At 43.7% G+C, this 14806-nt stretch overlaps 1 long non-coding RNA gene across 1 annotated transcript; it reads right to left on the reverse strand.

Annotated features, from left to right (window-relative positions):
* Nucleotides 1–547: 547 nt before the first annotated feature.
* Nucleotides 548–13784, reverse strand: LOC114484731 (uncharacterized). Its single transcript, XR_003677960.2, has 3 exons — nucleotides 10665–13784; nucleotides 10022–10159; nucleotides 548–1356 (listed from the first exon to the last, which is right to left on the reverse strand). It is a non-coding gene; the product is annotated as an uncharacterized lncRNA (long non-coding RNA).
* Nucleotides 13785–14806: the final 1022 nt, after the last annotated feature.

The following is a 14806-nucleotide window of genomic DNA, read 5'->3' on the forward strand; positions in this document are numbered from 1 at the left end:
AAGCTTAGGCAGGGGCTAACCAGCAGCACAGAATGGGTGTTCCAAGCCAGAGAAGCAAGAGCTGTAGCTTTTACGCAAGAGGGGAAAGCGTCCTGGCTTCATTCTGTTGTGAAATTTAAAACCGTAATATGGCGCTCTATAAATTTAGTTCTTTATCAATAACTAATCATTCATCCTTCCTCCAATTCAGAAGAGACATCCAGGTAATGATAAAGTGTCTGTTTATTGCTCTTGGCCATGAACACAAGTCAAGAGCATTTTCAATGGGAAATAGTCAATTATGCGATGGATCCAGGGAAAGGCCCTATTCTTATTTCAATACTGTTGGAAAGTGGTGGTCCAAACACAGCAGGAGAGTGGGTCCAAACCCCCCGTCCCTACACATGCTGACTCTCCTCCCCCTTCCCAGTCCTCTACCCCCTGCAACCCTCAAGGCTTTTCGGGAGGAAGTCACTGAGGGTCTCTACTCCACACCCACCCAAAGCAAGTGCCCAGAGACACGTTCTTTAGAAATACTGGAAACTTTAGAAGCACTGAGGTACAGATGCCCTTTCTCAGGGCCACTTGTGTCACCATGCAAGACTGTGCAGTGCACAACCCCGGGTGCATCATTCCAGAGACGCCCTTGATCTGACAAGTGATTTTTCTCCTGCACCCCGGACATCTGGCTGGTATATCAGGTGATCAGATCCTTTATGAATCTCCTATTTTAGCAGCAGTCACCCAGTCTAAGTTTGATGCACGGCGTCTGGCTGATCTTTGTGGGCTGTAGTTCCAACAACAATTTGGATTGGGGCCCTCGCCGTGCCATTCTGTCAACTTTGTGTGCAGCTCAGAGGTCACTCTGAAAGCCCGGCTGGTTTTCCACACTGCGGTCCAGCTCTGAGTCCTGGCACGTTCGTTCAGGTCAGTTTCAGATTTAGGTGGTCTGGAGTTTGCCTAGGACTTTCCATGGAAGTGGAGAGGACCCCTTTCTTCAGCTCCCTCTCGTCTGACAGTCTCCCTCGCTCTCTAAGTGGGGGAGGGGGGAAGCTCAGAGTCCCCTCTCTGTCTTCCCTGACACTGAATCAGCAGGGAAGGGGGCACTTCTCTGGGTCCTCAATATACCGAGGGCTGGGGAGCAGGGTGGGTGTCCACGCTCTCCGCTCAGGCTGCACTGACAACAGCTCGGGGTGGGGCGAGGAGGAGGTGTCGTGGCATTGGGTTGGGTTGGGGCGCGGGTGCTGTCAAAACCTTTCTGTCCTACGGGGATGTCCCCTTCCCGGTCTTTTGGCCAGTAAAACTGGGATTTTCTTGGGGCTTTTCTTGTCTGCTTCTGTTGGAAGTTCTGGGTTTCAGGCTCCTCCAGCATCTAGTCTAGAAAATATGGAACATAAAAAGAAGAGCCAAGGAACTTACTGCCCTGTTGTTCCTCAGTCCTGAGGTCCCCAGCCAGACCTTTTCCTGTTAAGAGCTGTCCTAGGATTATCTGTTGTCTTATGTCCAGGGTTTTGTTGAATTTAGCAGGAGAAGTAGGGAGAGGATGACTTGGAAGCTTAATAAAATTTTAATTTTGGAAAAATTTTAGATTTACAGAAAAGTTGCAAAGGCAGGGCTGAGGGTTCCTGTATCCCCTTTGTCCAATTTCCCCCAATGTTAACATCTTACATAACTAGGGTGCATTTCTCAAAACTAAGAAATTAACATGGTGTGTTATTGTCCACCGAACTCCAGATCCTACAGGATTTCACGGGTTTTCCCACTAATATCCTTTTCCTGTTCCAGGACCCAACATTGTATTCAGGCATGACATCTCCTTAGTCGTCTCTGATTTGTGACAGTTTCTCACTGTGTCCTTATTTTCATGATCTCATAGACTTGCAGGTACTGGTCAGAGATCTCACTGCGCCCCTTCATCTGGGTTGGTCTGATGTTTATTTGTGATTAGACTGGGGTTATGGATTTGGGGAAAGAAACCACAGAGATGCAGTGACCTTCTCATATCAGGGGGACAAGATATCAGAGCGACTTATCCTGGTAGATCTTAACCTCCATCAGTTGGTTAAAGTGGTATCTGTGAGGCCTCTCCGCTGGGGTGTGAGGATTTTTCCGTTTTCGTACTTTGTTTCTTGGAAGCTAGTCATTAAATCCACTCACACGTAAGGGCAGAGGATTTTAAGCTCCACTTCGGGGAGAGGGGAGTCCTACCTATGTAATTTGGTATTCTTTTCTCCCCTTCCTTTATTCCATCATTTATTTAAACCAGTATGGAGTCATGCGTGTTTATTTTGTACTTTGGATTATAATCCATTATTATGTTATCTCTTCTGTTGCCAAAATTGTTCTAGCTTTGACCACTGGGGGCTCTTTCAGGTGGTTCTTCCTCAGTTTTAGTGGTGAAATTGGTGAAGAGCCGAAATCCTCTGTCGGGTCCTCCGTAAGCCCTCCCAGCCCCCTCCTCACACAGGTCAGCATTGAGGACGAACGTTGAGGTAAGGGTCTTTGGCCATATTCATTGCTTCCAAAACTATTTGTTAAGACCAAACTTTAGTTAGTTAATCTCATAACTAGAGTAAATTCACCCCTTGGTAAACAGAAATAAACTTTGAGTTCCAAATACCTGTGATTGTGAGACAGCTTACGTAAACCTCTGCCTGATGCCCATGCGTGGGCTTTATTGAACAGCTACGAGAGAAATGCTGTCCTTCCTCCAAGCAGAGACAGAGGAAAGGGAACCATGCACACAGGAGAGGCACTTTTAAATAAGCCGCATTTATAAAATAGTCTCCTAAGAATTATAATTGTATTGAGCTGCCATCCAAACATCTGTGGAATCACTTAACTCCAGCAGTGACATCAAAGGAGAGGAAATTCAATATGACTTCAGAAGAGAGACCAAAATTTACTGTTTGGTCTACTGTTTACCAGTAGAAGATACTGGTAAATAGTAATACCAGGGCTTCCCTGGTGGCGCAATGGTCAAGAATCCGCCTGCCAATGCAGGGGACACAGGTTCGAGCCCTGGTCCGGGAAGATCCCACATGCCGCAGAGAAACGAAGCCTGTGAGCCAAAACTACTGAGCCCGCGTGCCACAACTGCTGAAGCCCGTGCCTAGAGCCTGTGCTCCACAACAAGAGAAGCCACCACAATGACAAGCCCGTGCACCACAACAAAGAGTAGCCCCCGCTCACAGTAACTAGAGAAAGCCCGTGCACAGCAACCAAGACCCAGCAAGCCAAAAATAAATAAAAATAAATTTCTATTAAAAAAAAAAAGTAATAACAAAAATACTATTGCACCAAATAAGATGGAAACAACAAATGAATAAGACTCACATTGACAAATGTGGATTTATAAAACGCTGCCCTAAAAATTTTCCTAGCAAGTCTCCATTGGAGTTAATGTATATATTTACTTAAATAACAGTGGTAAAACCAAAATAGAAAAATGTCAAAATTATTCTAGGAAAAAGACAAAATAAAATGTTTGCTGTCTTTTTGGATGATTTGTGAACAACAATAAAGACACTATAATACACTCCTTACAAATATAGTAAAATCAAATCAGTTAATTTATATGAGTCAGATTTATATAAACTACAGTTATAAAAATTATCTAAGAATAATAAAACCCTATCAAGTTTCCATCTGGGCCAATAAAAACTAACAGCAATAAAAGGAAGAGGGAAAAAACAAAATCATTTGAGTAGAGAGAAAAGCAACTTGCTGTGGTTCTGGATCCTCAGAACCAGCCTCATTGGAAGGAAGGCGACTCACTTCTGCTTTCACTTTCTGCTGTGTGGACAGGGCTTGGTGCAGACACTTTTTCCTGCACTCGGTGGAGGCCGTGCCTGGAGGGGGAGCCCCTGGTGAGGAAGATTCCCCGGGGGGCAGTCAGTCTCTTCCCAGGGTTCTGGAATCTGAGGGGTGAGGGGGACGAGAGTCCTTTTCCCAGGAGCTGCCCCAGGGACATCAGACAGGGGAGGATGGAGCCCAGGCCAGACACTTCGTCTGGAGGCGGGAGGGTTGGATCAAAAGCTGGCCCCAGATTCTCATGCTCAGTGAGGGGCTGAGCCTGCAGGGGCTCTGGGCCCTGCACCCTGGACACCCACCCACCGCAGCCCGGTGCCCTGCTTCCTCGGGGTGGTCACCCTTGGGGACGTCTGCCAAACGCTCCATGTGCAAAATCAGAAACAAGGATATTTTGTAAACCTTTAAAAGTCTTCCTTGATATTTTTGGTCTCAGATAAGCACTCATTTGTGCAGGTGTCTCTCAGCCAAGAGAACACTCAGCTCATTATCATGAGCTTTTCTTTCCTGGAGAATAAGCTGCCTTGGGCAATAGCCAGCGCCTCTTTGGAATTTTCCTGAAAGAACTTTGGCTTGTATGATACAGGTGTCAGATGAGACACCTCCACATGTGCGACTGATCTTGTCTTGCTTTGGAAGAGTCTCCTGAACAATGACAGGGTAAACTGTCTCTAAGTCAGATATTTGGTGAACGTGCTTTCTTTTCCCTGATGCAGGCCGGGAGGACATGTCGTTTCCCAGGGGGCCGTGGCCTCCTCCTTCTGACTGCGGGGAAGCTTTCCCGAGGTGGAGGCTTCTTGTGTGATCTCTAAGGGCATCAGTTATTTCATCTGTTCCAGTTAGTCTAGTGTACATTTAGATTCTTTCTCCAGCAAGATTTTTAAACAGGTGTTTAGCTGGGCTGCACGGATCCTGTCTTCAGAACCCCTTTGAATCACCTCCCAGGGGGTCTATTTCTGATCAATTTGTTCCCTTCGGTCCCTGTGAACGGCTCGGAGGAGACCGGCCCCCATGAACTTTACCACCTTCCTCTTTCAGTCCCAGAATCCAGTCCCTCTGTACAAGGATTAGCACCTTGGAATCAGAATCCTCCTCAAGTTACAGCCCAGTTTCCCAAACTGGTTTCCCTATGGCACCCGCCTCTGCCCCAACCCCCCATGACTCTGATTAACATCTCCCAGAGCCAGCACTTCAGAGTACACTTTGGGAAAAGTGGATGTGGTGAGGGGCAAAGAGGCTGGGTCATTGTAGGGGTTTAACAGGGCAGATGAACTTGGATTTGGGATCATTATACATGCCTCGTCCGTGCGGAGGACAGAGCAGTGTCTGGCGCTCAGAAAAAGCCCAGTAACTTGGAGGATGGGTCTGCTCTGTTCCCGAAGCTTTTGTCCTCTGGCTTGAGTGTCCTATGGATGCTACCAGCCCTCTTGGTGAAAGATGCCAAGACCATGCCCATGGAATGACTCCTAAACCGTCTGGGTCTGATGGGAGCCAGGCTGCTCTGACCTGCAGTAAATGTCTTTCCCCTGGTGGCCTTCCCCTCTCTGGGGGCCTCACAGCCAGAAAGTCGAGAAGGAAACTCCAACACGGCTTTGCTGGACTTCTAGTTTTAGCTCAGACGCATGAAGAGCTCGGAAGTCAGCACTGTCATCCTTGTATATAGTAAGAGAAGCTGGATGAACTGAATATTAACAACTTTTCTTGGATCCATCAGAGAACTGAGTTCTCAGGGCAACCCATCATCCCAAAATCTGAAGAAGTGTGTGTTCACAGGGGAGATTCAGAACCTGAAATTTGCTAACTTGGAGTAGAAACCACCAGACGCCACAAGCCAGCAGGGACATCAAGGTAGGAATTCTGACGAATTGCTGAAATCTGAGTGTGGGATGTCGCGCGAGAAGGTCCTGGGGGCCACAGACCTGGAGGGACCCCCCCCCACCTCTGCAGGCTTTTCCTCTGGGAGCCCTAACAGAATCCCACAGAGAAAAGTGGGGTGGATGCAGAGGGGACACCTCCTCGTCCCACTGTCCCTACAGGAGGAAGAAAGCGGTAACCATTGTATAACCCAACCAGGAACTTCCTGCTTACAGAACGAAAGCCTTCCTCCTGGGAAGGACGTTTCCAGAGAGCACAGAGATATCCCATCCTGCTAGTGAAAGAGAACCGCTGTGTGATGCGATCCTTCCCCACTCCTTTCCAGTTGATGAGGCCCCCGGTTACAGCTGGGTTGCTGTCAGAGCAGACTGAGAAGGGCAAAGCCAAGAAGGGAGACAAGAACAATCCAGTTAAATGATGCCCCCAACGACACCATTCCACATTCAGGTACCATGGAACATTGACTGTGAGGAATTGCAGAAAGCCCAGATTCCACTGCTGGCTCTTTGGTCCACATCTGATACATGTGTATCAGACCAGTCACCAATTCCATCACTCCTTTCAAAGTCTGCCAGTGGTTGGTCACTGTACATCTGTTATGGACTGATATTCAGTCCCCTCACAGACAGCAAAGCATGTAGTTTTGTTGCCTCCTTGCCTCCCAGTGATAAAACCATGTGATGTTTACAAAGAATGGATAACTGAAGAGGAAACTGGCCAAGATACCTGAAAGTGCATCAAGTAAATGAAAAGTGATAACGTTCAAGGAAAATTCCAGTTGGACAGAAATGGATTTATAGAAGAAATAGATGACCCTGAGAATGCCACGATCACCTTTCAAAAGACACTACATAAGCAGTCAGAGGAACATACAGAAGGCAAATTTATCAACGTAAATGAGGAAAGTGGTTCCGACAAAAGATGAAGTTTTCCAGTGCTAGTGATGCGAGATGAAACTTCCCATTAAAGGAACTCTCAGAGATATTTCATGACATTATGAGAGCAAAGGATAAAATGTTGGAGGCTGATCAAATTTAGGAAGGAGTAGGACAATTTGCAGAAGCATAGAAAAGATGTTCACTACATATTATAAGTGATATAAATGAGCAGAAGGTAAGCACTGTTCACACACTCTTGGTAGTTTTCACCAAGAATGAAACATTTTAATTCTCAGTGTTGCTAATGTTTTAAATTATAGTCTTCTAAATAAATAATCGTTTTATAATTTTTTCATTTTCCTATACTGCTGTAACCAACAGCAGGAAACTGTTATGAAAGGTTAAAAGTTATGAAACCATCATAATTTTTCCCATTGGTTATTAAGATCACTTTGTGTGGTTTCATCTTCCATATTCACTTCCACAGTCTACACTACTGTACAAAGCAAGGTCTGCCTGTATATGAACAATCACTTTCAACACAAATGGTCTAAGCACAACAGCTAAAAGACGGAGATTGTCAAATTGGATTAAAAGGAAAACACTCAACTGTATACTATTCACAAGAAACTCGTTTTAAATATAAAGACTCAGATATGTTGAGTTAAGGGATGAAGGAAGATATTATACAAATACTCATCTAAAGGAAGCTGGAGGAGCCATATTAACCCCGTACAAAGCAGAATTCAGAACAAGGAAGATTATCAGGGATAAAGAAGATCATTTACTGACCCTGCAATCCCACTCCTGGGCATATATCTGGAGAAAAACATGGTCCAAAAGGATATATGCACCCCAGTTTGTATTGCAGCATTGTTTACAATAGCCAAGACATGGAAGCAACCTAAATGTCCATCAACAGATGAATGGATAAAGAAGATGTGGTACATATATACAATGGAATATTACTCAGACATTAAAAAGAATGAAACAACGCCATTTGCAGCAACATGGATGGACCTAGAGATTGTCATACTGAGTGAAGTAAGTCAGACAGAGAAAGAGAAGTATCGTATGATATCCTTTATATGCAGAATCTAAAAAGAAATGATACAAATGAACTTATTTACAAAACAGAAACAGATTCACAGACTTAGAGAATGACCTTATGGTTACTTGGGGGAAGCATGGGGGAAGGGATAGTTAGGGGGTTTGGGACTGACATATACACACTGCTAAATTTAATAAGGGTAACCAACAAGGACCTACTGTATAGCACAGGGAACTCTGCTCAAGGTTATGTGGCAGCCTGGATGGGAGGGCAGTCTGGGGGAGAATGGATACATGTATATGTATGGCTGCGTCCCTTTGTTGTGCCCCTGAAACTATCACAACATTATTAATTGGCTATATTCCAATATAAAATAAAAAGTGTAAAAAAATAAAGAGGGTCATTACATAATCATTAAGTGGTCAATTCTTATAGAGGACAGCAATCCTAAACATGCAGGCACCTGACAACAGGGTGCCAAAATACAAGAGCAAAAACTTGTAGAACCGAAAGGAGAAATAGATAAATCCACAAGTATAGTTGGAGACTTCAACATTCCTCCGTAAGTAATTGACAAAGCAGAAAGAAAATGAGTAAGGGAATAGATGACCTGAAGAGCAGTATCAATGAATTTATACCCTAATTGACACCCAACAATAGCAGAATATACATTCTTTTCAAGGGCACATGGAACATTCACTAAGGTAGACTACATTCTGGGGCATAAAACACATCTTAACAATTTTTTTTTCATAGAAATTATACAAAGTATATTCTCAGACCATAACAAAATTAAGCTGGAAATTAATAAGAAAGATAGCTGGAAAATCCCCAAATATTTAGAAATTGTACAATACATTTCTGAGTAACCCATGAGTTAAAGAAGAACTCTCAAGGAAGTTAAAATAATAATTTTTAACGAAGTGAAAATGAAAATAAAACAAAAATGTTGGATGCAGTGAAATCAGTGCTTAGAGGTAAATTTACAGCATTAAATGCACATTTAGAGAAATATTTAAAATCAGTAATCTAAACTTTCACCTAGGAAAATAAGAAGAGCAAATTAAACCTAAATGCAAGCAGAGGAAAGAATTCAAATTAGAACGTAAATCAATGAAATTTAAAATAGGAAAATAATAGAGGAAATGAAGAAACTAAAAGCTGGTTCTTTGGGAATACCAATAAAGTTAATAGACTTCTAGTGAGACTAATCGAGGAAAAAAGAGGGAAGACACCGATTATTAATATCAGGAATGGAAGAGGCGTAAATACAGACACATGGATCAATGGAACAGAACAGAGAGTCTGGAAATAGACCCCTACAAATATGGTCAATTGATTTTCAACAAAAGTGCAAAGGCAATTCAATGAAGGAAGGATGGTCTTTTCAACAAATGGTACTGGAAAAATTAGACACCTATATGCAAAAAATAAACCTTGACTTATACCTCCCCCCTTGTATGAAATTTAACTCAGTGAATCATAGACCTGACTGTAGCATGTAAACCTATAAAGTTTTTAGAGAAAGCATAGGAAAAATATCTGTGACCTTATGTTAGATGAAGATAGGATAATGAAAGCACAATTCATAAAAGAAAAAATAGATCAATTGGACACCATCAAAACTTCAAAACATCTGTTCTGCGACAGAGAATGAGAAGACAAACCACCAACTGACAGAAAATATTTGCAAATCATATAACTGACAATGAACTTGTATTAAGAGTATATAAACAACTCAAAATTCAACAAAAAAACAAAAACCTAATTTTTTAAAAAATGGACAAAAGACACACAGGTGTCAAATAAGCACGTGAAAAAATGCTCAACATCATTACTCACTAAGAAACTGCAAATTAAAACCACAATGAGATACTATTAAATGCTTACTGGAATGATTTCAATTTTTTACAAAAACCCAACAATACCAAGTGTTTGCACAAATATGGAATAACTGGAATACGTCGCTTGTAGAAATGCAAATAAGACAGCTTTCAAAGAGCAGTTTGACAGTTTCTAATAAAGTTAAACATACACTTCCTTGTAACTCAGCAATTGTCTCCTAGGTTCTTACCAGGAGAAATGATAATGTTATGTCCACAGGAGTGTATAACAGCTTTATTCCGGATTGCCAAAAACTGGAAACAACCAAAATTTCCCTCAGCTGGGGAATGGATAAACTGTGGCACAAATGTTCAATGGATACTGTTCAGAGCTAAAAGGGACAGACCACTGATTCAAGAAGCCACACAAGTAATCTCAAAAGCTCTGTGCAAAGTGAAAGAAGCCAGACTCAGAAAGCTACCTTCTATACTATGCTATTAATTTCACCTTCTGACAAAGGCCAGATATAGGGACAGAGAACAGATCAATTTGACTACAAAGGGCAGTTAGAGGGACTTTGGGGTGGGGTGGAACTGCTCTGTACCTTGATTTCAATTGTGGTCACGTGACTCTACGCATTTGCCGAAACCCATAGAACTGGACACCAAAAATGTAATGGAACGGGACCCTGTGGGACCTTCCCATGACAGACCACTCCCCATGTCCTCCGTCTGCCTCTTGTCTATAAGAAAAGAGCCAAAGAATTTAATCAGAGAAATGAGAAAATACAGAGACAAAGGAAAGCAATCAAACAAGACAAAATAATAAGTTCAGCCATTAAACAAAGTCAAGGACTTTTAGTTCCTTCTCAAGGGCTATACTATAGATAATATTCTGAGCCACATCCTTTGAGCTGTTTTGCAGAGACTGAAGCCCCCACCATGTGGAAGAAGTCAACTGCATGATGACCAGACAGTAGGCATGACATAAACTGCTCCATCTTGCACAATTCCGAGAACCGGCCTCAAGGAAATGGGAACAAACCAGCCCCAGAGCTGAAGATTAATTGTACTTAAAACAATCAAGATGATACTGATCAGACAATGCATGATCAATTTCAAGATGACTGTCAGAGCTGCTCTGCATGTAGCCCCCTCCCTCCACCTATACACCCCTGAAACTCCCCTTTAAAAGCTCTTGTCCCCTGATGGGCAGTGGGGAAATGGTTCTTTGGGACATGAGTTTACCTTCTCTCCAGCAGTGCCAGCTTCCTCAATAAAGCTTTCTTTCCTTTTAGGGAACACTCTTCTCTTAGTATTGGATTCTTGAGCAACGGAGCAGCCAAACCTGAGTTCAATAACAAAGAATAAATTTTACTCTATGTAAATTTTAAAATAACCTTAAAAGTCAATGTCCTTTGTAAGCATCCATTCATTTATGTACTCAATCAGTGTTTACCAAGTGACTATTTTATGATACAGACCGAGCTGATTTCTTGCAGTGGCAAACAAGGTAAATACAGTCTCCCCTGTCTAAACTCACTATCTAGTGCCAGGGTTGGCAAACTACAGCCTGAGGGCCAAACACACCCCACCACTTATTTATTTAAATAAAATTTTATTGGAACGCAGCCAATGGCCATCCCATTTATGCATTGCCTGTAGCAGAGTTGGGTAGTTGTCACAGAGACGTATGGCCCACAAATCCTAAAATAGTTACTGTCTAGCCCTTCTTAGAAAGTGTTTGCCAACTCCTAATGTAGCGGGTCTCAAACTTTATGTTGCCTAAGTATCTTTTGGGAGCCTGTTAAACTCAGGTTCTACCAGGAGAATTTCTAAGTGAGTAGTTCTGGAGCAAGTCCACAGATTTCTAGATGATTCTAAAGCGAGTAGTTCTGGACCACACTTGGGAAAAGCTAAGAGACCCAGACATGAAGCAAAAAATTGCGATTGAGGGAATCTTGTTTGCAGGGTTAAAGTACAATTCATGCATTAAATTCGAGGTTGACAGCCTGGCCCTTTTAGAAGTTGCTTCAACTATTTGAAGGTGGCACCCTCTGGGTAAAACAATATTTTGAAAACAGTTGTTTCAGAAGAATTATGGCCAAGGGGTTATTTTACTCACCTTATCTCGCATTCTGAATACACATAAAACTGTTGAAGAACTCGATAATGAAACCACACATTATTTTAAGTTTCAGCCCCAGTCCAGCCCAGCCAGGATTCCTCAGGGACAAAAGACAGCCCCTCGGCAGGGAGGGTGATAGCTGTCTCCACATGTAATCCCGGAGGGCAGGAGCGCGGGCAGTTGTGTAGGGGAGTTGAAGGGGTGCCGTGGGAACGGGGAGGGCATATTGGAAGAACTGGAGATAGTCCTGGGGAGACTTGGAAATAGCGTTCATTGCACAGCTCCCTCGCCCCTCTAGACCTTCCCCCACCAGCTTGTCCTGCTTCCCTTCTCTTCTTTCCAAGCACGAAGGCCAATTCCTAACCAGGCCCTGGCAGCCCCCCAGCGCTTGCGGAATGTAACACAGAATTAAATATCAAGGCAGAAGAGAGACCATCTTCAAGGAGCAGAGGAAGCTGTTGTGAAGTAATTATTACCCGCGAACGCTACACTTAGCTCTGAGTTTCCGAAAAGCTGCAGTGAAAACATACGTAAACAAGCCACAAACTACTTGTATCAGCAAAATGCCCTAACCATGGGAAGGGATGGGTCAGAGGATGGGGGAGGGTCTGGAGGAGAGGAAGTGTTTGTTTTGGGGTGTTGTACCTATCAGCCTGTCCCCAGCGGCCACCCCAAAAAGGGGATCTGTCGTTAGTGGACCTCTGTTTGCCTCCGAGGACAGATTTGGTGGTTGATTTCAGGACTCTGCCATCAGCCCAAAGGCAGGCAGTGAATTCTGTCAGATTTAGGGTTCTAATAATAACGATTTTAGAGCATCACAAGATGGGACTACGATTGCTTTAATTAGTAATTAAGTGACATCATGACTAGGGAGATTTTATTTTGAAAGCGAAGCTACCCATGATGGAAAGTGAAATTATTTCGGGTCTCCTGTAGTGCCTCCTTGGTGGCGTATAATTCTGAAGTCTCGCAGAACACATGAGCTATGTCCAATGTGTAAACATAAACTTTTTTTTACTACTACTTAGTTTCCAAATATACTTAGTTGGAACTGTACCTCTGAGGCCAAGATGGCCCTGCTGTATAATTAGTAATGAATTGTTGTCTGTCTTCTTTCAATTATTTTCTTTCTGGTTATGGTTTGACAAAAGCAGTGTGTCCAACAGGTGTCCCATCTGACCCTTCTCATCAGAGTCTGCGACTGGAGCATTCCACCGTGATGGATGGGAAGGAGAGGAAGGGCATGCATGTAATGTACACAGAAAATCAGAAGATGCTCTTATGGCTGGAATGAAAGGCATCCCCACTGCTCCACAGACAGTAGGGGCATCAAGAGGCCAACACTGATTTATCCTGCGGAAAACTAGACTTCATACACTGCTACAAAGAAGCAGCAAAAGTGAAAACTCTAGGATGCTCTTCTCAATTAACCGTCATGGCAGGAGTTGATGTGAAAGCAGAAAAGAGGTAGTTATGGGTTACCTGGGCCCTCGTGAAGTCGTGAGTTACCTACTTCTTTCTATTTCTTTATCAAGATTTGTTTTCTCTGAACTGTCTTATCAAAAGTCAAACTGGGGCTTCCCTGGTGGTGCAGTGGTTAAGAATCCGCCTGCCAGTGCAGGGGACACTGGTTTGAGCCCTGGTCCGGGAAGATCCCACATGCTGCGGAGCAACTAAGCCCGTGCACCACAGCTACTGAGCCTGCGCTCTAGAGCTCACGAGCCACAACTACTGAGCCCACGTGCTGCAACGAGAAGCCACGACAATAAGTCTGCACACAGTAAAGAAGAGTAGCCCCCGCTTGCCGCAACTAGAGAAAACCTGCGCACAGCAACAAAGACCCAACACGGCCAAAAAACAAAACAAATTAATTAATTAATCTTTTTTTAAAAAGTCAAACTGAAAGAAAATACCATTTCAGGAAATATCAAATTCTATAGGTTAAGAAATAAAATGGTGACAAAAATGCATGAACTAGACGTTAGATCTGTATTCTAGATCACATTAACAGTCACGGTGAAAAGTGACACAGAATAAGTTTAGACTTTTTGCTCTCAGAACAAGGTTAATACTGTATTATTAGCAGTATTAATGTGCTGAAAGCCTTTATGTGAGAAAGGAAGAACCGGCACCAGCCTACACTGTAAGATAACCAATGTCTCGAAATTAACACACTCACACAAAAGGGGGATGAGAAAAAAACCATCAGGATTTTCCTCATTAAAATCCAAAATGGCTCAAATCATCTTTAAAATCCAAATGGGGGAGGAATAAATTAGGAGTTTGGAATTAACAGGTACACACTACTATATATAAAATAGAAAAACAACAAGGTCCTACCGTATAGCACAGGGAACTATATTCAATATCTTGTAATAATCTAATGTAATGGAAGAAAATGTAAAAAGAGAATATATGTATTTATATATGTATAACTGAATCACTGTGCTGTACACCCGAAACTAACACAATTTTGTAACTCAACTATACTTCAATTTTTTAAAAAACATTTTTAATCCAAATGGTAAAGAAAGGATTCACAGAATATATTTCAAGGAGAAGAAATAGAAAGTCTCAGTCCGTGGCTGCGTGACGGGGACGTGCAATGAGACAGGATGATCAGTGACGCTGAGCCGGCGTCCAGGCACTCAGGGCGGCCCGGATGCGAAGGGGCGGACAGAACAGACCCGCAGAACTGGCTCCAGAGCAGACATGTCCTGGAGCAACGGGAGGGGCCCGATGAAGGGGTGGCTGACGGCTGGGAGGACAGAGCTAGCCTGCCTGCCGGGTGATGGAATCTGGGCAGGTCAGCTGAGCAGCCCTCCCGCCAAGGGGGTCTGTGGGGCCACAGAACTGAGAGCAGGACATTCCAGGTCAATGACCTGGAGGCCGAGGCTGGATGGTGGGCACCTGAGGGGCAGACACGGAGTGCCTGGATGGAAGTGAGGTGCGGGGTGCGAGGAGGAGATGGTCCTGGCCTCTGTGCTGCGGCCGGAAGTCTCAGGTCTCTTCAGCTGCCCTCTGGCCCCTCTGCTGAGCCCTGCCTCTATGTTTATAGCGCCCTCACTGGGGTGTGTGTGTGTGTGTGTGTGTGTGTGTGTGTGCGCGTGTGCTTAGTTTCCTGTGCCTGCCATTAAAAATTACCACAAACTGGGTGGCTTTTAACTACAGAAACTCACCGTTCTGGAGGCCAGATCCCTGAAATCAAGGAGTTCAAGGGCCCATACAAAGGCTCCAGAGACAGATCCTTCCATGCCTCCTC

Source organism: Physeter macrocephalus, chromosome 2 (genome assembly GCF_002837175.3).
Source record: "Physeter macrocephalus isolate SW-GA chromosome 2, ASM283717v5, whole genome shotgun sequence".
NCBI classification, from domain to species: domain Eukaryota; kingdom Metazoa; phylum Chordata; class Mammalia; order Artiodactyla; family Physeteridae; genus Physeter; species Physeter macrocephalus.